Raw genomic sequence first — 24,599 nt, forward strand, 5'->3', positions numbered from 1 at the left:
GCCCTAAACTAAATATTAGTGTTTGGCGACTTTTCGTGGTTTTGTGATGCAGGGTCACATATTTATATAATAACTATCTAATACGAAGGGTCCAGTACCCCCTAATTAGATAACCTTAAAAAACACCACGGTTTTTCGTAAAAACAGAAATTATCTATGGAAGTAAATACATTAAGGAATGTAATTTGAAGGATAGCTATGGTGGAGGAAACCGAATTGGGGCCAGATTTAACACGGTCGAATATGTTGTCTAAATATTTGACAGGTGTCGTAACTAGTGTGATGAAATACAAAGGGACGCCATGCCACCCGCCCCCCCCCCCAGGTCATCAAAGCTGCCCCGATCAACAAGTATGCTGTGTTCTCAGACGATAGTGTGTAAGAATGCGTGTGAGGTGAACTTGCGGCACTCAGGTGAGCGATAGACCCTGAATCTTTTGTTCATTACAAGGTTTGTCATAATTAAAGTATACCTTTGGAAAAAATTGTATGGATCAATACCGTTAGAAAAGCGTTATGTCTTTCCTATTAGCAGAGTTGTAGATGTTTTAATTATTCTACTTGGATTTCTTTTTTCAAAGATATTGGAGTGTAAAGGAAATTATATACGTGTATATATCGAATGTTTTATATTCATCAAGATGATTTAAAATCATGTCGCCTACATACTTTCGTGATCTGTAAATAACATCAACTAATGTATTTTTATGTAATTTATCAATAATTTCTACAAATAAATCCTTACAGCTTTCAATATAAAGATCGGATCTACCTTTAACCAATAAATCTTTTTTAATCCTGCACTGGACATGTTTTGAACACCGGATTCCATGTCTACGAATCCAGAGACACAACTTCATTGCAGCTGTAAATCATACATGTAGAATTCACGTCTTCATTGTATTGGTGACTCTGACCACCACGCAATGACATGGACTGTTACTATATCAGCATCATGTTCTGCTTGAGTAGTTTATACCTCACTTTTCAGTGATATAAGGAAAATGAATGAATAAAGGAAACACCATCATTGAGTAAATCTATTCACACACTTCATATTGTTTGAACCTTTCATCCCTTTTCATTATACGAATAACACGTTTCATGCGGACAAAACGGTAAATGGTCTAATGCAAATTCGCGATGTTAGCTCTAGTATTACCAATGTTCGTGGTTTTGCGCCCTTCTTTTCTGAACCCAATTAATACGGAAACAGCTCCAATGAATACTATGTTTTATTCTTTGTTCCACCCAGGTTTTGATGGAGTTTTGTTCTGCAAAATCGTTCCTTTAAAAATGCAACTCCTTTCAAATGCCATTCCATTTTCAATGACTGACGAAAAAAGTCTTATGGCAATGTTCAATTTAGTAAGATAAACACGTTTTATTTCTAGGTATGGAAGGATTCCTCTGTATCGTAGCCATGATAGCCAAACATTGCTGCTCAAGTTTTTGTCAAATGTTGTCATTATGTTTGTGTTTCACTGTACTTTTTCATGGTAAAAATAATAAATGTGACTGTGCGTCACACTCCCAAGGAAAAGTCGCGCTCTCTGATTTTACATGAGTAATAAAAAATATGTGAAATAGGCCAACAGGATCAATAGGTATTTTTTCTATTTTCTGAAAGAGCAATTCTTCTTCTGCATAATTAAGTTTAAGAATGATAAGACGAACGGAAAGGTTTGTTTTTTGCAGTTCTGTTTTTGACATTTTTGTGAGTAGGGGGACAGTGTCATTATAGGTATATCCTTTATTTTAAAAAAATGTCTTTGCACACTCTTCATTTAAAGCTCCAACACATTTTTAACAAGAAAATGCCCCTACTTTGAAAATTAGTATTTTTCTATGAAATGTGATTATGAAAACTGTTATCAATATTTTACGAAGAGTTTTATTATAAATTAGATAGTAAAATTTCAGCTTGATCTGGTAATCACTTTATTGTGTACTATAAGGGAGTTTTATATCCTGGTCTCTTTTCCCATTCACTGCCAAGAACAGACCCTAATACATTGCAAAATTTCTTTTCTCAATGAACCCTTTTCTAGATTCTGTCACGTTACTTTCTTACAATTATTAGAAACACTAGGAGAGGCCATTTGTAATGAGTTACATTATCAACTTAGGTTTTCGCTCTTTCAGAATTTTCCTTTATCTTAAAACTCATGTTTGGCGACTGTTTGGAGGCTTTGTGATGCATGGTCACATGTTCTGCTACACTAAGTATGAATTCAGCGATTCTGATTGCTTTGTCAAATAGCATTGACACAATAAACTTTTGCAAATGACAAAACTTGAAACTTGATCACGCGTCTTATTGCAGATGAAGTGCACAAGTTTAATCATTGTCTCTAAAGACGATAAATAGAAAACGTGATTTCAAGCGAAATTTCACATCAATACATGTTCTAGTTGGCTGTGAGGAATATCGTACAATCGAATAAACAGAACAGAGAAGGAGATTATGAAAATTACCGCAATTCCTCCATTGATTAGCAAACACGTTCTCAACATGATATTCATTTTTTTTACTTGAAATAAGAACACCTCAATTTTATTGCATTCTATTGCATTTTATTGCAGAGATGAAAAGAATGTTTTGGTCTAGTGAGGGTAAGAATGGACTTCAATATTTTTAACAAACATCGAAGAAAACACGTCGAGGAGACATCCTCAGTTTAGCAGATACATAAATGATCCGATATTGAAATGATATAAATCCTGAATATTAAGTGTTCTACTGCGAAAAAAATAAGGCATTAGTGTGTGTTCCAGAAATGTAGCGAAGTTAATTAATATTTCTGCCGTATCCCTACTTACTTATGTCTCTAGACTGGCTCCCTCCTATACTTTATCTAAATTTTGGTTCGACAAATATGCCATTTAAGGCCACATTATCATGATCTATTGTCCTGAGGGATATCTGGAAAAGTTCACAAGATCTGGAAAAGTTCACAAGATATGGAAAACTTCTGTCTTGCGTGGTAAGTATAGATGACGTACAGGCCATGTACACTCCTACAGCAACTAGAGTAACACGGCAGTGTTCTTTGTTCATTGACTTGAGTGGTAAATTTCCGTCACGAATGCGACTATAACATCGCGATAAGAATCTGGACATGATAATCAGATATCAGACACGGTTATAACACACACACACACGAATGCTAACGTTAAAGTGAAATTAACTTTCACTGAAGACTATATTAAAATGTCCCTCCCTTTTAGTTATTATGACATTTTTTGTATTGTACGAAAGAAACCTGCTGGTCCCGAGGAATAAACTGTACTTGAAAGGCTCACTGTGAAGACATGCATTTTGTTTCTAATATCTCCTTTTAGACTTTATGACAACTCTGTAATGCTTATTCACATAGAGGGCACTCTCTCTCTCTTACTCTATATACATATCAATATTGCATAAACGCTCTCCACAAATGATGCGAAGTGTAGCACCATGCCCATTCTCTCAATTTATAGTCTACAGAGTAGGATAAACATTTTTTACATCATAGCGGAAGTGTCTTTCTGCATCCTTCAGGCACGTGACTATGTAGAAATGTATTACATACAAGACGAATTTGAACAAAACGTTTACATACAAGGCAAATTTGGACAAAACTCTTTAGAATTATTTTTTTTTCTCCGCGGAGGAACGCAACTTCCTTCCACTTTGCTGCTCCTTTCGTTTTGCAAGTGCATTTGATATGATGTGTGTGTGTATTTGTGTGGTATTGACAGTGCGCCAAAACAAGCTCCTTCTGGTTTTAAAATGGGTATATCTGTGTGTCTGTGTGTCTGTGTGTCCGTATTTGTGTACTTTTGCAGTTCTGACGTTTCCCAACGAAACTGGGTAGAGCCCTAGTTATTAAGTCAGCATATCAGCAAAATAGAAGGCAGGCTATGCCAGAACCAGCAAGTTTAGCAGAATTGTAATGAAATATGTATCTTTTGTACCTGAAATCTCATATTGTAATGCTTTGTATTTACATGAAACAAAGACCTCATCTTTTAAAGTCAAACAAAATAAAGGGGAAAAAAGGTTTATGACGTTCAGATTTATTTGCATTGAAGCTCAGTGTGATATTGGTTTCCTGTTATGGTTGCAATGAAGCGTTGACTGCAATGTAATGCCCGAGATAAGTTTCGCGCGGATGGCCAATGTTTACGTTTTTCGTGCATGCACAGGAAGAAGTGAAGGAAGAGATCAAATTTCGCCTTCCTGCTTAACCCAGTATGTGTCAATGAGTAGATTATGCACTAGTTTTCCACATCACGCAGGACCGTTACGGACAGGTTCAATGAGTGAAAGCAGCAATATTAGTAGAACACATCAGTGAAAGTTTGAGCAAAATCGGACAATCGATGCAAACGTTATGAATTTTTTAAGTTTTGGTCTTGGAACCGCTGGATCAGGAGATTACTAGAGATTATTACTTATGTGCGGACAACAATGTGAAGAAAATATGAATGGAATTTCATACGAATTCACTTTTTTAACATTATGAAAGAGCACTTGACCAGCCGCTTTCAGAAAGCTGGGGGAATATTGCTACCCTTAACAATAAATGTCAGTATCAACTTGACGGAATGCGTAATTTTCAGGAAAAATGAATTTTTGTGGAATTCCCTTTATATTTTCTTTTACTGATTTTCGGAGACTTTTACCATAAATGCTAAATTTACCTGGATGATTTGAATTCATGTAATGGCATGCAAAATGATATTCCCTGCCGTGATATCCTTACTCTACATACCCAACATGAAACATTTCATCTCGAGCGTAATATGTGGCAGGTTTGCACGTGAAGACAAAGACTGTAAGACAAAAATAAGAAAAATATAAGGGAGTTTTATATGCTGTTACTGTGACTAGACACAGTGATATTGAAAGTAAGAGGGCATGGGATTTATGCATGTTGTAAGGATTGCCCTATAGCCTTGTAGGCTTCATTGTAACAGTACAATGTGTCAAGAACATTCAATAATGTCATCTGATATTCAATATTCTACACGGTAACTCACCATAAAAAAGGAATGAAATTAAATGCGCAGCGCTCACGCTGCGTGGCACGCTGCCAAGAAAAAAAAAGAAAAGAAACTGAAACCGAAACTCTCTTATGGATGAACAGTGATGAAGTAATATTTTTTTTTTCCGGTCTTTTTTCCCGCTCGCAATACAGAATAGTCTGGCTTTGAGACCATCTGACTGCATTGTTTGCTTCCCATATTTTCATCGCCCACTAACGACGAAAGAAGTAGCAGGTTGGTCCTCACCAATGATCTGTACAAAAACAATTTCCCATAGTCACAGCAGATAGAAAGCAGTGATACAGAGATGCAGTATTCCGGATACAAGCGTTGATGGCGCAATTTGTGGAAGAGACTGCGTGAACTCATAGAGCCAAGGGTCTGGAAGGAAAGACTATTTTTTAAGAGGGTCTGTTGCTTCATTTGATAACGAAAAGTGATCACGTACACAGCGTGCAATATTTTAGATCATGATCATACATGACAAGTACACTTCGTATCATGGAAATAAGTACTGTATCTGTGGATGTTGAGAATATCGCCTCGTCTCGTGAGCTTCAACATGGTGGGCAGGAAGGTTGAGCACTTCATTGATAAATGCAGGACACTGTGTCTAACGGTCATAATTTTCCTTTCGACATGTGAGTGCATTTCCTCTCATATTTTCTTATGTTTTCAAAACAGAAAAAGCAATTGTAAAGACTGATGTTGACTGACATGTTGCCTTCACTTCTCACAGAAGAGAGACGTGCAGGCCATAATAGTATTATGGCGATCTAAACTAGGACCAAAAAGGTGGCCTTCCCAATATAGGCCCAATAGGAAAAGTTTTGAGTTTATCGGTTTACCCTTGCTTGGCTAACCAACTTTATTAAATGGGTTCAAGAATGTAGCCAATTGGAAGCGCTGAGATGAGTCACGTGTGCGTGCATTAATATCTTAGTAAATGCACTAAGAAGAGTCTCTCTTCCACCTCCCTGGCCTGACGTACGTCACAATGTTTACACTAGCAGTGCGCACTCAATCAGTTGTTACAAGTGCGTCACGCGCTACTATACGCGCTGTCAATCCTGTAAACAACTTCTAGTTCTGGCCGCGGGCTGCCACAACAGCCGGCGGCCTTTCTTGTGCATAACACGTGGCGTACGTATACTCTTATACGTACGTACAGTACTTATGTGCGGGATTTCCGAGTGCGACGTACGTAAATGTTTGGGACGAACATCTTCGGACATCTTGACTTTTGAGCGAGTGCTACATGTAGTTGACTTGACCCACAAAGGTACATGAATAATGCTATTAGTTTTCGACCCATTTTATAAAACAAATGATGCACAGGATTATTTCGTGGCATTAGTGAAGCTGCGGCGCACTCTCGAGTATCGACAACGGTTGCAAACATGCACTCGGCTGTGCCTCGTGCATGTCGCACCATTGTCAATACTCTCGAGCGCGCCGCACCTTCACTAACACACCCTATCCTGTGCATCATTTGTATATTGAATAATTGGTCTTGAGTCAAATTGTATTACAGTACTCACCACCGCCGGAACGTTTTAAAAATGGAGGGGGGTACTTCTGGGTTTCATGAGCTAACAAGCAAGGAAAAACAATAACAAAAGAAAAAAAAAAACTTCAGTGCAACTTCTGATTCTGCTTCCAGGTTTCTTCAGCTGACAAGCCAAAAAACAAAAACAAAACAAGAACACCCCCCCCCCAAAAAAAGGTCTTCAGGCTTCGAGGTTTCTATCTATTTCTTTGTGGTAACACCTTATGTGTTCCTTTGTATGGTGCAAAAAACAAGTAGGGGAGCCCTTCCCCCACCCTCCCCCCCCCCCTTCCGCCCGCCATGTTACTCTTATTCAACTGCTTTGTGGCTTGCGTAATTTGTTGCTTCTGTATAACACCGCCCTAATGTTACCACAGGAACTGTGTGGTACTGTACCACAGGCTTGTGGGATACTCCCTGTAGTACTGTGTCACAGGTTTGTGTGGTACTCTGGGATATACCACAGGGCAGTACGACAGGACATTACCACAGGAAAGTGTACCACAGGACAATACCGCAAGACAGTACCACACGAATTGTCCTGTGGTATTTTGGGACGTACCACAGGACAGTAACACAGGAGCTGTCCTGTGGTATTTAGGGACGTATACCACAGGACAGTACCACATGAATTGTCCTGTGGGATTTTGGGACATACCACAGGAGAGTACAACAGGAAAGTACCACAGGATAGTACCACAGGACAGTAACACACGACTTGTCCTGTGGTATTTTGGGACATACCACAGGACAGTACCACAGGAATTGTCCTGTGGTATTTTGGGACGTACCACAGGACAGTACCACAGGATAGTACCACAGGACAGAACCACATGACTTGTCCTGTGGTATTTTGGGACGTACCACAGGACAGTACCACAGGGCAGTACCACAGGACAGTACCACAGGAAAGTACCACAGGATAGTACCACAGGACAGTGCCACACAACTTGTCCTGTGATATTTTGGGACATACCACAGGACAGTACCATAAGACAGTACAACAGGGATTGTCCTGTGGTATTTTGGGACGTACCACAGGACAGTACCACGAGGCAGTACCACAGGACAGTACCACAGGATAGTACCACAGGACAGTACCACACGACTTGTCCTGTGGTATTTTGGAACGTACCACAGGACAGTACGACAGGACAGTACCACAGGATAGTACCACAGAACAGTACCGCACGACTTGTCCTGTGGTATTTTGGGACGTACCACAGGGCAGTACCACAGGACAGTATCACAGGAATTGTCCTGTGGTATTTTGGGACGTACCACAGGACAGTACCACGAGGCAGTACCACAGGAAAGTACCACAGGATAGTACCACAGAACAGTACCACACGACTTGTCCTGTTGTATTCTGGGACATACCACAGGACAGTACCACAGGAATTGCCCTGTGGTATTTTGGGACGTACCACAGGACAGTACCACGAGGCAGTACCACAGGAAAGTACCACAGGATAGTACCACAGAACAGTACCACAGGACAGTACCACAGGAATTGTCCTGTGGTATTTTGGGAGGTACCACAGGACAGTACCACAGGGCAGTACCACAGGACAGTAACACAAGATAGTGCCACACGACAGTACCACACGACTTGTCCTGTGGTATTTTGGGACGTACCACAGGGCAGTACCACAGGACATTACCACAGGAAAGTACCACAGGATAGTACCACAGGACAGTACCATACGACCTGTCCTGTGGTATTTTGGGACATACCACAGGACAGTACCACACGAATTGTCCTGTGGAATTTTGGGACGTACCACAGGACAGTACGACAGGAATTTTTGACGTAATTATAAGGCAGAACTAACTGAAATAACAAAAATATAAACAACTAGAAATGTCGCTATGGCGACTGGTATGCCTCCGCCATAATGCATGATTCTCCTAATAGGTCTAGATAGTACATGTGGACAATGTGTGATTACATTTTCACAAAATTGGCAAAATATTAATATGACAAGTTTGTCACAAATGTGTTGAATGTTCACCTTCCTTGACCTAGGTTTAATTGGATTAATAGGAGAGCATGTATTTGGGATTAAAGGACTTTAACTTGACTTTCACCCATTCATATGTTTATGCATTGAGCAATTTTCTAGGTATGGAGAAAAAGTGCAATTTCTGTATTGAATAATAGATTGTTACCATTTTCATCTGGCCTTTGACCCTAAAATTCATAAGACAATCACTGTCAGGCAGAACAATCATAAATATGTAGTAAGTTTCAAGATAACTTGAGCCACTTCCGAGATATGGAGGAAAAATTAGTTCAGCACTTTCACTTGATCTTTGACCTTTTGACCTTTGAGGCAAAAACAAAAGAAAAAAAACTTTCTAGAGAATCTCTATTAGGTTATACATGCATACACCAAGTGTAAAAAAAAATAATCCTGCTGGCATTGCATAAACATGAGGGAACAGTTAAATTTTGAAGTGTTGCCATTGACCTTTGACCCCATGAACCCTAAATTCTCTAGATAATCACTGCCAGTCAGTACATGTGAATATATACTATGTTCCATGAAGATATCTTGAACAATTTCCAACGTACAGAGAAAAAAGGTAAAGTTTTTGTTTTCACTTGACCTTTTGACCTTTGACCTTTGACCTCATGACCCAAACTTTCACCAGAGAATCGTAATTGGATAATACATGTATGCACTAGGTTTCACGAAAATATCTTCAGGCATTGCGTTGATATGGTGGAAATAGTAAGATTTTATGTATTTGACCTTGACCTTTTGACCTTTGACCTTGAGCATGTGCACCCAAAAGTTGATAGGCACAACTTCACCCCCTAATACACATACATGCCAAGTTTCATGAGGATACCTCAAAAGGTTATGATAGCTACCCTGTCTGTCCACAAAATTCATTACAGACGGACGGAAGGACGGACGGAAGGACGGACGGACGGACGGACGGACGGACAACCCGAAAACATAATGCCTCCGGCACCACTTCGTGGCGGAGGCATAAAAAGCACATATTAATATTCCTCAATTAATTGATAGATGAGTTATGCTGTGAATTATAGCAATTGGTTTGCCATTACTTAACCTGTCCTATTTAGTGAAAGTGCTGATGTAAAGCATGAGAAATTTCATAAGGACTTCTGTGGTACTCCTGTGGTACTCCTGTGGTACAAATTTTTACATAGCTCATGAATATTCATAAAAAGCACTCTAGATTTTAGAAAAATACATAAATGACTTAAAAAGTCAAAGTATAAATGATGGGACTTACTTTGAACTTCATGACAGATTGTGTAATTATGTTATGCTATTCCCAATATTAATATCATTTTTTTTCTATCTATCCTGTGTGGTACTCTCCTGTGGTACCATGGTAATGCTGTGTGGTATTGCCCTGTGGTAATGTTGTGTGGTAATGATCGACCTGTGGTACTGTCCTGTGCTACTGTCCCAAAATACCACAGGACAGTTCCTGTAGTACTGTTCTGTGGTACTAGTCCTGTGGTACTGCCCTGTGGTACTGCCCTGTGGTACGTCCCAAAATACCACAGGAATTCCTGTGGTACTGTCCTGTGGTACTATTCTGTGGTACCGGTCCTGTGGTACTTTCCTGTGGTACTGCCCTGTGGTACGTCCCAAAATACCACAGGAATTTGTGGTACTGTCCTGTGGTACGTCCCAAAATACCACAGGACAATTCCTGTGGTACTGTCCTGTGGTACTTTCTTGTGGTACTGTCCTGTGGTACTGTCTTGTGGTACTGTCCTGTGGTACCGTCCTGTGGTAATTACCACAGGAGTACCACAGGACTTTTTCGTAAGGGTAAGTTTCTTGATCTTAACATATTATAATTTCGAACCAAAGCAATGAGGACATTTTTGTTGGCGGTGCTTTTATTTATACTCTCTGCATCGTTTCAAATGCGACATTGATCAATAGGAGATAACAGATTATATTTTATTATGTGCTGATATTTGTAGGCAGTAATCACGCTTTTTAAAAAAAGTCTTTATCGTCCTTTTCACATCGTCTCACACAGTAAAGACACACAAAATAATTCATAATAGACCAAGTGAGTTTAGCCGTAGTGATGTTACAGGAACTGGGAAGTAGATCATCTGATCGTAAAGACCATGTGACAATAAAACGATTTTAGGCGTATGGCCTCTGACCTCCGCTTCCTGTAGCTATTCCGTCCGGATAGCAATTTTTTTTTTTTTTTCCCAGGATGGGAAAGTCACTAGTGTGTGTAAAGTCTACGGCAGTCTATTGACAAAAAACGTCTGAAACTAAGACTATAGGGAGACAAATTGTGTTTGCATACTTCAAAACCCCAATGACCACCACACTCGGCAGCTCGTCGCTGTGGCACGATGTGTTCGTGCTCTGATCATGGAGCTATCAGTGTTTAAAAGATGGACGGTGGTTCGAACCCCATGCTGGGTTTTGCTCAACATCTTAATTCCATTTTTGCTCTTAATTTGTAAAGTATGATAAGTTTGTCACGGTTTATTCCGTCAGGCTTATAGAGAGTAATAAAGTCAAAGACTTGATAGTTATTCTCTATCCAAGTCACCAAGACAAATAAATGCCTTTCCCATCCTGGGAAAAAAAAAATATCGCGTCCGGATACAGTGAAGCAGTCACTTGATATTAGACAGGAGGGGAGGGGGGGGGGGGAGGAGCAACATGCAAGGGAGTGGAAACATTGTTCAAAGAATGTCTGGGAATTTGTCAATCATACAAGCGTAGTAGCTCTGTTGAGGGAGACCAAACAGGAGAAGGATGTTGGAAGGATATTGGTACCCGACAACGCTAGGGTACACTGCAAATTAGATGTGTAAGGTTGTGTAAAATATTCTTACCTGTGTGCTATATGAACCACACAAATATTGGGTAAAGTCAATACTAGTAAACAACACAAGTTGTGTAAATTCTAAACTTTGTTGTGTATCAATTTTCACATAAGAGTTGTGAAAAAGCTGGTTACACAACAAATTGTGTTTAACATTTCAAACAACTATAGTTGTGTAAAAATTACTGGTTGTGTACTTCGATGTATAACTGCTCTTTCAACTGTTGTGTAAGAATTTCTGGTTGCGCAGAGTGGGGGGTTGAGGATTTGATTCGTCCTTTCCAGTCAAAAGTAGCATGACTTTTACGCGATCCCTGTACATTCTTATAGAGTAGATAATGATAAGAAACAATGAAGCTTGTTGGACTTCATTTACCGACACAGATGAGGCGAAATTTTAAACATTTTTTTCTTTTGATAATTGGGCCGCAGATATCCAGACACTGCGATAGGGCAATTGATGACACCATTACCCATGCAGCTTGATGGTAAAGACACACGCGTGTGGCAGTATACAATCATATTTTATAGGTCTAGGTCAGGGAACTAATTCAATGCCATGCGCGTGGACAAAGAAACAGAAAAAAAGGAGCGCCAACAAATTGACATGTCTTTGGACTAAGTTTGTCAGGGAGAAAACTGCTGCCAATCTGGAAAAAAGACTCAAGAACAATTGCACAGCTTGGTATAAGTTATTATCTAAAAAAAAAAAAATGAGAGTAGCTCGAGTAGGCCTAACCTCAGGGCGCTCCTTGTACACAGTTCGGGCTGGTCGCAGTTAGAGCAGGTCTGGTTATAGAGTAGGCCTAGACTTTGGGTCAGTTGTCAGCTGTCCCCGGATAGCATCACGAGATCTAATCCCAAGAACAGCTCTGTAACTATTATTATAAGCCCATAGACTAAGCACTGCACTCCATGCAGGCATAAATTCAAAACGTGGTGGAGATTGAATAAAACTTCTCCAATGTGCGTTAAGTTCTACTGGCAAACTGCAAATAAAATAAGGCCCAGGGGAAGGACTATAATATAGATTCCACTTCTAAGTTACATAGCCCTACACGCATGTCGTGTGTACCGCACGTGAAGTTCTGCGCAGAGTGGCATGCACGCTGACAGTCGCTGTCTGGATGGCACTGCGGCGGGGCTGCAGCGCAATGATCATTCAAAAATTCGTTTAAAATTTCATATCATCTGCGTCAGTGTAATCCAACAGGCCATTGTTTCTGATGACATACTTAAAAAGAAAAAAAAAAATACATGGATCCCATAAAAGTCATGCTTCTTACCCTGCTTGGAAGGTTGAATCAAGTGCTCAAACCTCCACTCTTGAAGCTTCGCCCCTGGCTTCGCCTCGGTCTTGCCGCATCAATAATTTTGATCGTACCAAAAATCCTACCGAACATAGACTCTAAAGAGAATTCTGATTGGTTATTATAGATCACGTGAATACAATTTCTTATACAACTTTACGCATTTGTGGAAAAAAAAACCAAACCAACAAACAAACTTTTGGCGGCGATTTCCTAAAACCATTTACCTGAATTAGTTCAAGATACACAACTTATCCGGACACAAAACCATTAATCTCCACAACTAATGAAAATACACAACGTTGTTTGATCAAAACTACACAACTCTTATTACACAGCAAATTCTTACCCAGCTAATTTGCAGTGTAGGCCCAAATAATAATGACAGGGCCCTCTGGTAGAGCAGTTGCAACATTGAAGAGGCTACCCTTCATTGGTGGAGAAGACATCATTAGGTGATCCGAGTATCCTTCGGATCACCTTCTGTATCTGTACTGATTCTTTGTTATTTCTCCGCAAAAGTTGTGCAGAGGTTAGCTCAGAAAGTCCATTGCCTATCATTGTCAAACTTATACCATATATGTATCGTGTCCTAATTGAATTGTTATTATTATTGTGCAGGTAAATTGAGAGAATGTTATGGATACGACGGCGATGTTACGTCCATAGAAGTGGTGGAAGGAGAGCAAGGTGTAATTCCATGCAAAGTGAAGGGGATGGTATCTGTCGTACTGTGGAAGAAAGTTGGTGACCCCCCTAATGAGTATCTTGTAATACTCAATCAAAACGGTGATCCAGGTGAGAAAAGTGGCTACGGATACGAGGCCGGCTTGTTCAACATTACAGACGACTTTTCCTTGGTCATAAATGAAGTCAATCCCGACCATGCTGGCCAGTATATGTGTCACATTTTCGATTATTCAACGGTGTCGACATATGGCAGTGCAACAAACGTCTCTGTCCAAGCAAGAGGTAGGCCTATATGCCATAGGAATCAGTAATAATCACTCTTTGTTTTCATCGCTGAACAAATGTTTTGACCGGTAGTACATTACACCAGTTAAGACGTGATTGAAAAAGTGGAGCTTATAGAGTGATCATTATTCACTTCAGCGGGTTGCGTCCTATTACAATGCTTGCTTTAGAATATTGACAGTTATTTTCCTAAAACTGGATGATTGTGCTAAATTATTGATTTGTTAAGTGAATATTAACATTACCAAAGAATTGGGCAAGTAAATAGGAATTCTTGGTTTATGAGATGCATGTTTAGCCCAATATCATAATAAAACTTGTTGAAAGCTGTAATGATAGGCAACTATGACCACATGAACTTTCGCCAATAAGTAATAGAAGAACATGAAATGATAAAGTTCGTTCCATTAAGTGCTGCGCCTATAAAGATTTGAAATTTGAGTGAGATGAATCGAAATTTGTCTAAGAATATTCAGTATTGCACAAACTACAAACTTAAAGTACCATAGTGCTTCTGAAGACAGACAATTCATTTGATTATTTGCAATGTGAAGCTTTGTACTCCAATTATACAGAAATTTTCCCAAAAAAAACATTGTGAATATTATGTCATATATTTTCCATATCTTAATACAGGTAGTACAAAATTATTACAAAGTGACGTTACTAATTTGCAGAAGCTGCATGTTGCAAAAACACAATAAGATAGGTATACATGTAAATGAAATAAATAGTCAGGACCAATATTATATGTGCTCAAAGGTTTGCATGGAGTGCTTGTCACGAGTCATAAGTGTCATACCGCCCATGAGACGCACAGTCCTCTACGAAGATATAGGCCTACTACAAAAATGCAATGCGAGGAAATCCCATTGGAAATTGAGGAAATTGCGGAAATATTTTTTTTTTATTGTACATTTCATGAACTTCGTCAGGGCATCATTTTCCGTTTTTATCACGCATTCGACGTGACCACGCACTACCTAAGTACCCTAAAAATTAATAGTCACAAATTTGTTCGTCTTTTAGAGGGTTCCAAAGCTGTCGGAGTACATTGATGATTTTAACAGGTATAAAATGGAATCAATGACAATACTTATTGAAAGTCTGGCTCTAGAACACCTGTCGATCATTGTATTCTCTGTGTTGAATTCCGGTGTTACAAAATGCACCTTCATTCAATATAAGTTCTGCAGAATATACAGTTAAGAATTCTCTAGTTTCCTCAGTACCGATGCACGGATTACATTCGAAACATTCTTTTCAAGATATTTAATGTCATATGGGGTAATTCCACGTTACCGACACTAACGAGTCATAGGCGCATGAGTCAATACGAAAAAAAAAAAACAAACAAAAGGCTCACAAGACCGAAATTGCGCAAATAAATACACGAGACTAACAGGATGAACAGCACAATCTACATGCCAAATACATATGTATTTGTACAGGTTGTTGCATCAAAGATAAAAGGGGAGAATAACAGTTGCAGTGTGCACTTTCGTCAAACTTTTTAGCGCGAGATTGTAAATAGCTGAACACACAAAAAAAGTAATCATTTGGCAGCCAGTTTGCTGATAATTAGATGGGCTTGCAAACTGTTCTTTTTTTCGTCGACTCGGCATACTCGAATTATGCCTAAAGAGAAGTGCGGTATCCAACTTTTACTCTAAAACTCCTCTTGCGGTGTTTTTTTCCCCCGAAGAGCCCACTAGAATATTATAGCCATGTCCGTACACAGAATTTATTTTCTATTTTTATCTTAACTTATGTTTTTTTTTTTTTTTTTTTTTTTTGAATGGGAAGAGTAACTAAAAAGTTTGAGTAGTAACACGCAAGCGAGGGTGAAAAGATCTGGTCCATACTTTTAGAGAAATTCTCTTTTTGTACAAACACTCTCACAAGAACACACAAATAAAGGTATTTTAAATTTCAGAGGGTGAGGGAGAGCAACTGACGCGGTAACACCTGACCAACTCCCATTTCCCATAACTTATTTCTTCCTTATGCCACTATCGGGACACCCAATGCAATAATGTACTCTTTAATAAACGGTGCATAGATGGCGCTGTTCATCGTGTCGGTATGGTGGGTCTTCTTTGCCTAGGATAGCGTCGATCTCGTGAGCCTCTTTTGCGAAGTGTCGAACTCATGAGCCGTATAACCCGTCAGCTATTTAACTTGATGCCGACCTCGGGGCTATTTATACAACTCGTGGGCTGTATGACTCGACCTAGTCTGGTTTCCAGACCCTTTGCCGAAGGCGACAAAATCAACTTAAACTATACTAGTTTTCGACGTTGAGGGCGTCAATATCATGAAAAGCGAAATAGTATGGGCAGAGGGTCTGGAAGCCAGACTAGACTCGACCGTAAAGGCTGTTTAACTTGTGGGCTGTAGAACTCATGACGCACCCCCGAGAATAATGTATATACCATATGTATTTGTGGTCATGATTATGATTTTAAAAAATTTTATGCTGTCGCTTACATTTGAGTGAGGGTGCTTTGGAAATAAATCCTCTTATGCATTCCAAGCGGAGCGGAAAACAGGTAGTTACCAACTACTGTTGCTTAACATGTCGATAGACTGAAAAGAAGCAAAGCTACTATCCATGGTTGGAAATCTAAAAATGTCTTTAAAAGGTGTTTAAACTGGCCAATTATACTCCGCATGACTACTGAAGTGCCTTCGAGCATTTGCGATTGTCTCACTTTCACGTCATTAATTATTAGTTTTGCTTTTTTCTGGAGTAATACGGTGTTATCGGATGTACATAGATGTATTTGAAATCTTCTGACTTCACTGCGAAGATAGGTGAACTGATACAGCCCAGGTTAGGTGCTTTCGAAAAAGATGTTTAACGTTTGTGGTCATATTTTTATCGATACAATTTTCTCCGAAAATCCTTGTTCTTGATTCCACATCACCAGTTTTCACTGAGGGTCCTTTAACGACCTTTCCTGCCGAGAGCGCCGGAACAACGGAGATTCTATCAACTGTACACACGGTACATACTGCATTCCATAATACTACAAAGAGCGAGAAACCCAAAGCAGTCTGCAGCAGGAGCCATCAGTCATGTAAGTTTCAAGAAAGACGCGGACGTTGGGGGGAGGGGGGGGGGGGGTTGGATGGCAGGTCAGAATGCCACCCTCCGCATTTTTTTTTTTTTTTAATCTAGTTGTGAAGCTTATATTGCAGTCTGATCATAACACTGTATACTTTTTATGACTACTGAGCCATGAAATTGAAAGCACTACTAATCTTCCTTCTTTGCTTTTTAAACGGCAATTGGTGTCTAAAGCAAGTTAAAAAAAAGAACACAGTAATCAGTGAAATTCGTTATCCTTTGGACGCAAAACAAAATTACAAGTCAGCCCCCTTGTCCATGTCCCTTTGCAATGGGATGTATATTTGTGTATTATAGGCCTATTCATACATCTTACAAATTGCTACGTACAAAATAGCCCTGAAAGTTCAAGAAGCAAAATTCATGCAATCGTTTCCACAGCACTCAGATATCGGAGCGCAGATTTGCATCGCACGATCATTAGGTGGAGGTTCCGATTTATGAAACAGGCGTATCCTCTGGGTGTCCAAAATTTGTTGCTCCTGTGTGTTTAATCTCCTCCTGAATTAGGTCAAGAGGGTAATGAAGCATGTTATTTGGACGCCAGGTGAAGCTACTGTCTTGTAAGGGAATCTGACACTAAGAAACCAGGAGTTTCACAATTTACTGCTGCTGATTGCAAATTAGATTTTCCACTTAGTTATACTGTCACACAGTGGCGTAACTACTGGGGGGGGGCATGGGGGGGCACGTGTCCCCCCCCCCCCATCCGCTGGTAAAAAAAAAAAAATAATAATTCAAGGGTTAGTAAACTGCTTTTGAAATCGACATGAAAGGGTGATCAAGAAGTAAGATATTTTTCTAAGATTTCTTTTAACCATAATTAAAGAGGTATGTAGTGTCAAACATTGTTCAAAAAGCCCGGAGCCGACAAAAGATTGTGTGATTCAGTGTGATTCCTGGTTGGCATTCTGAATAGAAGCAGGATGTGCGCAGTGCACTCAGAACATCCGAACGGCAAAAAGAGTAGCTGCACATGCGCAATGTGATGTAGAATGTACACCTTTGTACCTTACGCTTCGCTACGTCACAGCTAGATCATATATTTTGCAGTGTTGGTTTACATACTAGTCTATATTTAAATGCCTTGCATTGCCAATAATAAGACTTGAACTGGGTTATTCCCTACATTTCCCATAGATATATATAAAACACACACACACACACAAATACAAACAATTAGGGGATGCTCTAAAGTGCAGATTTTGGACTTCTTTCCCCCGCTTGGTCACTTCGACCCCCCCCCCCCCCGCTGGTCATACCTCCCCAATCATGAACGTAAAGCGACATCCTTGACTACCAGTGGCGGATCCAAGGGGGCGCACCGGTCCCCCCCCCCCCCCTTAGTTACAAAGCGAAAAGATATATCTAGAAACGGCAGTTTTTGGACTGTAAAATGTCAAAGTTTTCAAGCTCGCTCACTTTGCTCGCTCGCATTTAATTGTTGTGCCATTCTCCTGATGTTGCTTCCAGTAATTGCCAGCAGTTGCACCCAGTGCACGCCCCCCCCCCTTTAATTCCAAAGCGAAAAAAATATAGCTACAAACGACATTTTTGGGGACTGTAAAATGTCAAAATTTTCAAGCTCGTTCGCTTCGCTCGCTCGCATTTAATTGTTATGCCATTCTCCTGATGTTGCTGCAATTGCCAGCAGTTGCGCCCAGTGCACGCCCCCCCCCCTTAAATTCCAAAGCGAAAAAAATATAGCTACAAACGACAGTTTGGGAAGTGAAAAATGTCAAAATTTTCAAGCTCGCTCGTTTCGCTCGCTCGCATTTAAACGTTATGCCATTCTCTTGATGTTGCTGCCAGTAATTGCAACAGTTGTGCCCGGTGCGCCCCCCACCCTTAATTTCCAAAGCGAAAAGATATAGCTACAAACGGCAGTTTTGGGACTGTAAAATGTCAAAATTTTCAAGCTCGCTCGCTCTGCTCGCTCGCATTTAATCGTTATGCCACTATCCTGATGTTGCTGCCAGTAATTGCTGGCAGTTGTGCCCGGTGCGCCCCCCCCCTTAATATCCAAAGCGAAAAGATATAGCTACAAACGGCAGTTTGTGGACTGTAAATTGTCAAAATTTTCAAGCTCGCTCGCTTCCCACGAGGTGCCCTCCCCCCTCAATGTCTTGACCCACGATACGCCACTGCTGTCACACTCAGATTTGGTTAACACTTTATGTGCCACGTTCGCACGTGCGACTCGGCCGACTATAGAGGGCTCACACCCATAAATATTTCCCCATAGGGATTTGATTTGATTTTTGATTTTATTGGTTCCTGCATTATATCATTGCTCATGCAGATACATACACATATATCATATACGTTGATGGTACCATACATACAAATGGGTATACATAAACATTATTTGCTAACAAGGTAAGTTTCTTCATTACCTTTAGAATGTACAGCAATACAGTTTCTTCATTGCCTTTACAATGTACAACAGAACATAATTATCAGTGATGCAATGAATAACGCAGAAGGGCTACAGCTTAAGCATTGCTTGATTTCACGCAGCCCTCGTACATGATACATAACATATAGGAAAATAAGGGTAGGGATGACTTGCATAGAGATAGGATAGGAGAAAGGAGAGAGGAGACGTCTGTCTGCTTTCGCTAATACACAAAGTGAGATCACCTGGATCACTAAATAGTAAAGCATGGCAAAATATTATTTTTCTCACCCAGGTACGTACAGGTAAACAGTTACAGGTCATGGTCGGTTACATAACATTACGCAATGAATTCTGAACGGCGATAATTCAACGAGGGAATTTCACATACAATACAATTGCAATGACATTATAAGATCACTGATATCCAGAGAGCAGCATTGTCTTTACAGCTTTCTTGAAAGAATACATAGACTTTAAAATTCGAATGTCTGAAGGAAGAGAGTTCCAAATATCAGGTCCAGTGTGTCTGATAGATTTCAGAGCCATCACGGTTTTAGGATTTTGTAGATGAAATTTATCAGATTGCCTTGTGGGATAAGAATGTGTATCCTTGTTTAGCTGAAATAATGAGAAGAAAGAAGATGGCAACTGACCGTTATACAGACGAAACATAAACAGTGAATTTTGCAAAAAATTGATATCATTTACCTTTAGTGTTTTTAATTCTACGAACAAAGGATCTGAGTGGTCCCAATGACCTGAATTGGTACATATACGTATAGCTTTCTTTTGTAGGAACAATATACTGTCAATGTGACTTTTCGCAGTTGCCCAAACAATGTTACAATATGAGATATTCGACAATATCAACGAATTATAAAGCATAAATAGAATATTCTTTGGGACATAATACTATTAAGCTTACAGAGTATACCAACATTACGAGACACTTTATCTGAGATGTATTGCACATGAACATTCCATTTCATATTTTCACTGATATATATTCCAAGGAATTTGACACTTTATTTTTGCTCCAATAATATACCATCCACCATTATATTCAATTGGCGCATTTCATTTTTATGCTTCTTATTATGAAAATAAATAAGATTTGTCTTTTTTAAGTTGAGTGACAATCTATTGCTCTTAAACCATGTAGATAATTTCGGCAATTCAGTATTAAGAGTTCTTAAAAGCGACTGAAAGTCAGAATTGGAACAAAATACATTGGTGTCATCGGCGAACAGAATATATTGCAGTAACTTCGAGGAATTTGTAATATCATTTCTATACACTAGAAATAGTAGTGGTCCCAATATGGATCCTTGTGGGACGCCACAATGTATGGGTAAAACTTCAGAGTTTACCGATTCATAGTATACGTATTGTTGTCTATTTGATAAATAATCTTCAAACCATTCCAGTGGAATGCCACGAACGCCATAACAATGTAATTTGCGTAAAAGGATAGTGTGATCAAGAGTGTCGAATGTCTTGCTTAGGTCCATGAACACACCAATGACATGTTTTTGTTCAGCTAAGGCAGTCGACACTCTGTCATACAACTGGGCTAGTGCCATATCAGTAGAGTGAAATTTCCTGAAACCATATTGGTCTTGGTTCAGTATATTATTTTGTAATAAAAAATCATACAGTCTGTTATAAACAAGTCTTTCTATGACTTAAGAAAGACTAGGAAGAATAGAGATAGGTCGGTAATTCGAAACAAAAGAAGAGTCATCTTTTTTGTATATTGGATGTGTGTTAAAAATCAAATTTCAAAAAATTCTGTAAAATAGCTGGGAGAAATGAGGTGTTTCAGCTTCACTAACCTGGATAAGTTAGATATACCCTTTCATCCATCAAATTCTCAGGGTGGATAATTCAGTTCAAATTCTGTCCAGGGGTCCGCAAAGCCAGACTACAAGTTCTTGTCACTCAAAAAATCACCCATTTTCCGTACACGTACCCAATGAAATATAGTCCCCTCAAATTCCACCAGAAAAGCTTTCATCTTCCAACCAAAATGCAATTTGTAGAGGAATTCATACTCAATATCTACAGCTATTCAGTTTTTTGCCAAACTACATCATTGATTTTTTATTAATTTTTTCTTCATTTATTTTGGTATCTTTGGTACGAATTTGTGAAGGGGTCTGGGACATTCCATTGTATTTCCGGGTGTGAGCCCTAGACGGCGTGCCAACTTCGCATATTCTGCTCAAACGCATCAACCCGCCCAATCCGATCGATAAATCGCCAAGTGCCGCGGTACAATGAAAGCGTTTCTCGCGCTTGCGTTTCTCTCACATATAGCTTGCATTTCATGTCGTGATCGAGAATCAAGAGGTGTTCTCCACTGGATTTAAGAGTAATTTCTACGTTTCTGTCACTGTTTTGTGTGCATGAGTCATGCCTTTGCAGAAATGTAGCTAGAAAAACAATCATAGATTTGCCATATACGATAATACGTACATCAAAGCAAAGCTTGGCATTTTCTCTACAACTTTACTCCTAGTCCATGGGCCAGGCCAGATATTGGTACCATCTGAGGTGGCAATACCTTTTTGGTGTCATTTTGTTTGTCGGGCATAGATATGCTTATCAAGCTATGATAGCATTTCCAAATGAGTGGCTTAGTCATAGTAAATGAATTTTAAACCAATTTGGTTTCGTTGTTATATCCCTGTACTTCTGAATCGAGACCAACCGCTATACAAAGAAGAGCACTGTCTTCGGTATGTTCGCAGGTGTTTTGTTGTAAACGCGGTGCGTTTAGTCTTTACTCAAGGCAGCGAAGGGAATATCCAAGGGTTATGATGTCCACAGCGCTTAGTCTAATATTCAAGACGGCGAAGGGAATATCCAAAGCTTATGATACAGTGTATATCCCTTTATCTAAAAACAACAACAACAAAAAAGCAATTTCTCGTGAATTTTAGCGTATTTTTCAATTATTTATCATTTTCCGGTGAAAACGCTACGTTGAAAACGCTAATACCACGCCAATGTCGCTTTATTTCCATCCAACAATGAACGATTATGCAAAAACAATGTACCGGTACACTACAATACCTTAAAATTAATAATGTTGTAAATGTACAGAGTGATTCTTGTTTAAAACTGATGTATTTGTTGAGAGGGTAGTATAAAACAGTATAGGTAATCCCTTTTATTAAGAACTTTAGATATGATAACGGTACATTGTTCTAGATAAAGACTAAGCGCACCGCGTGACAGCTGTGGACATCATAACCCTTTGGATATTCCCTTCGCTGCCTTGAATAAAGACTAAGCGCACCGCGTTTACAACAGAACACCTGTGGAATACAGAAGGCAGTGCTCGTATTTGTATAGCGGTTAGTTTCGATTCAGAAGTATAGGGATATAAAAACGAGACCAAATTGGTTAAAAATTCATTTATTATGACTAAGCTACTCATTTGGAAATGCTATCATAGCTTGATAAGCGTATCTATGTCCGACAAACAAAATGACACCAAAAAGGTTTTGCCACCTCGGGTGGTACCAACAACCCATTTTTCGGCTCTTGGCCCATGGACTATCCCTATTTGGTCCAGATCAAAAGAAATCTGCAGAAGTTACATAGACTTGAAAAAAACCGAATATTTTCTCAAAGCATGAAACCGTTAGTGTCTCAGAATAATGTTGCACAAAGGGAGTTTTCACAATGGCATCATAAAGAGTGTTTTAACGTGTTATGACCGTTCCTGTATACGTTCATATTCCGTAATTCTTTTTTGGTCTCTCTTTGTATGTAAAATGACGATCACAGAGACTCTTAGCCTTGAGCTGAATCTGCTAGAGGTCATTATACACACAGGTATCAACAAACACGCACACACGCACACACGCATATATATATATATATATATATATATATATATATATTTAATACTACCTATATTATATACGCACACACTCACCTTTCCTGTCTGTCTGTCTGTCTGTCTGTTTCTATCATAATCCAGAAGTAATGGTATGATGTCTGGCAATTGTAAATGTTGACAATATATCCCTTTTTCGTGTCAATTTCTTCTCAGATGGATTGGCAGTGCTCATAGGATTCATCAGTGCGGTCCTATTTACGGTGCTGTTCTTGGCAGTCTACCGTTTGTTTATTCACAAGAGATGTGACCGCACCATAAATGGCAAGTGTCATTTATTGGACATTCTAATAAGACCAGTAATTGCAGTTGCTGAGCTGCGCCCAACACAGCACCTCGTACATATACATAGGAACATTCAATGAGTATTAATGGATATAGAATAATTTGATAAGTACCAACGTTATTTTATAAGGCACACGCGTTGCAAAATATCAAATGACGACTGTATAAGTAGTAATGAGAAATAAGAACATATATGGTCAAATGTACCAATATTTTTTAAATCTCTCGATGTTTTGATATGTTGAGCTGCTACTTTCTTTATCGGTTTGTCTGTCTCTCTGCTTTTACTGTAAATTTCTCTCCTTGAAATGCACGGTACATAGTGTATAGTAACCAGGACAGCTGATAAACTAGCAGTCATTACGATTATAAGGACATCCTGATCGACTGTGCACTGCTATCAAAATATTATGTTACCCTTGAGGTCAGAAAAGATTTCGAATAATAATAATAATAATAATAATACATTCTGCTTATATAGCGCATGTTACACTGAAGTCTCTATGCGCTTTACAAAAATTTCTATAATAACAATGCAATTAGAAAATACATATGTAATACAATGCAACAGACTACAACAACAATAAAGAAATTACAAAGAATGACCAAAGTATTGATTAAATAAATACGTCTTTAGTTTAGTTTTGAAAGTCTCTTGTGTTGGTGCGGTGCGAACAGAGTTGGGTAAGGTGTTCCATAGGGTGGGTGCCATGACAGAAAAGGAACTTGAGCCATAGTATTGAATGTTGAAGCGGGGGACTTGAAGAAGTAGTTGGTGTTGTGATCGGAGAGCACGAGGAGGTGTGTAGACGTGGATGAGGTCAGAAATGTAGGATGGAGCTTCACCAGTGAGTGCTTTGTATGTGAGAAGAAGTATTTTGTATTCTACACGCTTGCAGACAGGGAGCCAGTGGAGGTTTCTGAGAAGAAGTTTGGTACTGGTGTGTGTGGTCGCCCTTTCTGTGATTCTTGCTGCTCCGTTTTGTACCCGTTGGAGCTTAGAGATGTTTTTTTTTTTTTTTTTTTTTTTGCATGTGCGTTACCGAGAAGTGCGTTACATGCGTCCAGTCTTGACGTGACAAACGCATGAATAAGTCTGAGGGTGGTGCCACGATCTAGGACAGTGCGTATTGGAGAGATCTTCC

At 39.4% G+C, this 24,599-nt stretch overlaps 1 long non-coding RNA gene across 1 annotated transcript; it reads left to right on the forward strand.

Moving 5' to 3' along the window:
• The first annotated feature begins 13,581 nt into the window (after positions 1 to 13,581).
• On the forward strand, positions 13,582 to 23,361 carry LOC140229865 (uncharacterized). Its single transcript, XR_011901326.1, has 3 exons — positions 13,582 to 13,722; positions 16,659 to 16,808; positions 23,326 to 23,361. It is a non-coding gene; the product is annotated as an uncharacterized lncRNA (long non-coding RNA).
• Positions 23,362 to 24,599: the final 1,238 nt, after the last annotated feature.

Source organism: Diadema setosum, chromosome 6, assembly GCF_964275005.1.
Source record: "Diadema setosum chromosome 6, eeDiaSeto1, whole genome shotgun sequence".
Taxonomy (NCBI): Eukaryota; Metazoa; Echinodermata; class Echinoidea; order Diadematoida; family Diadematidae; genus Diadema; species Diadema setosum.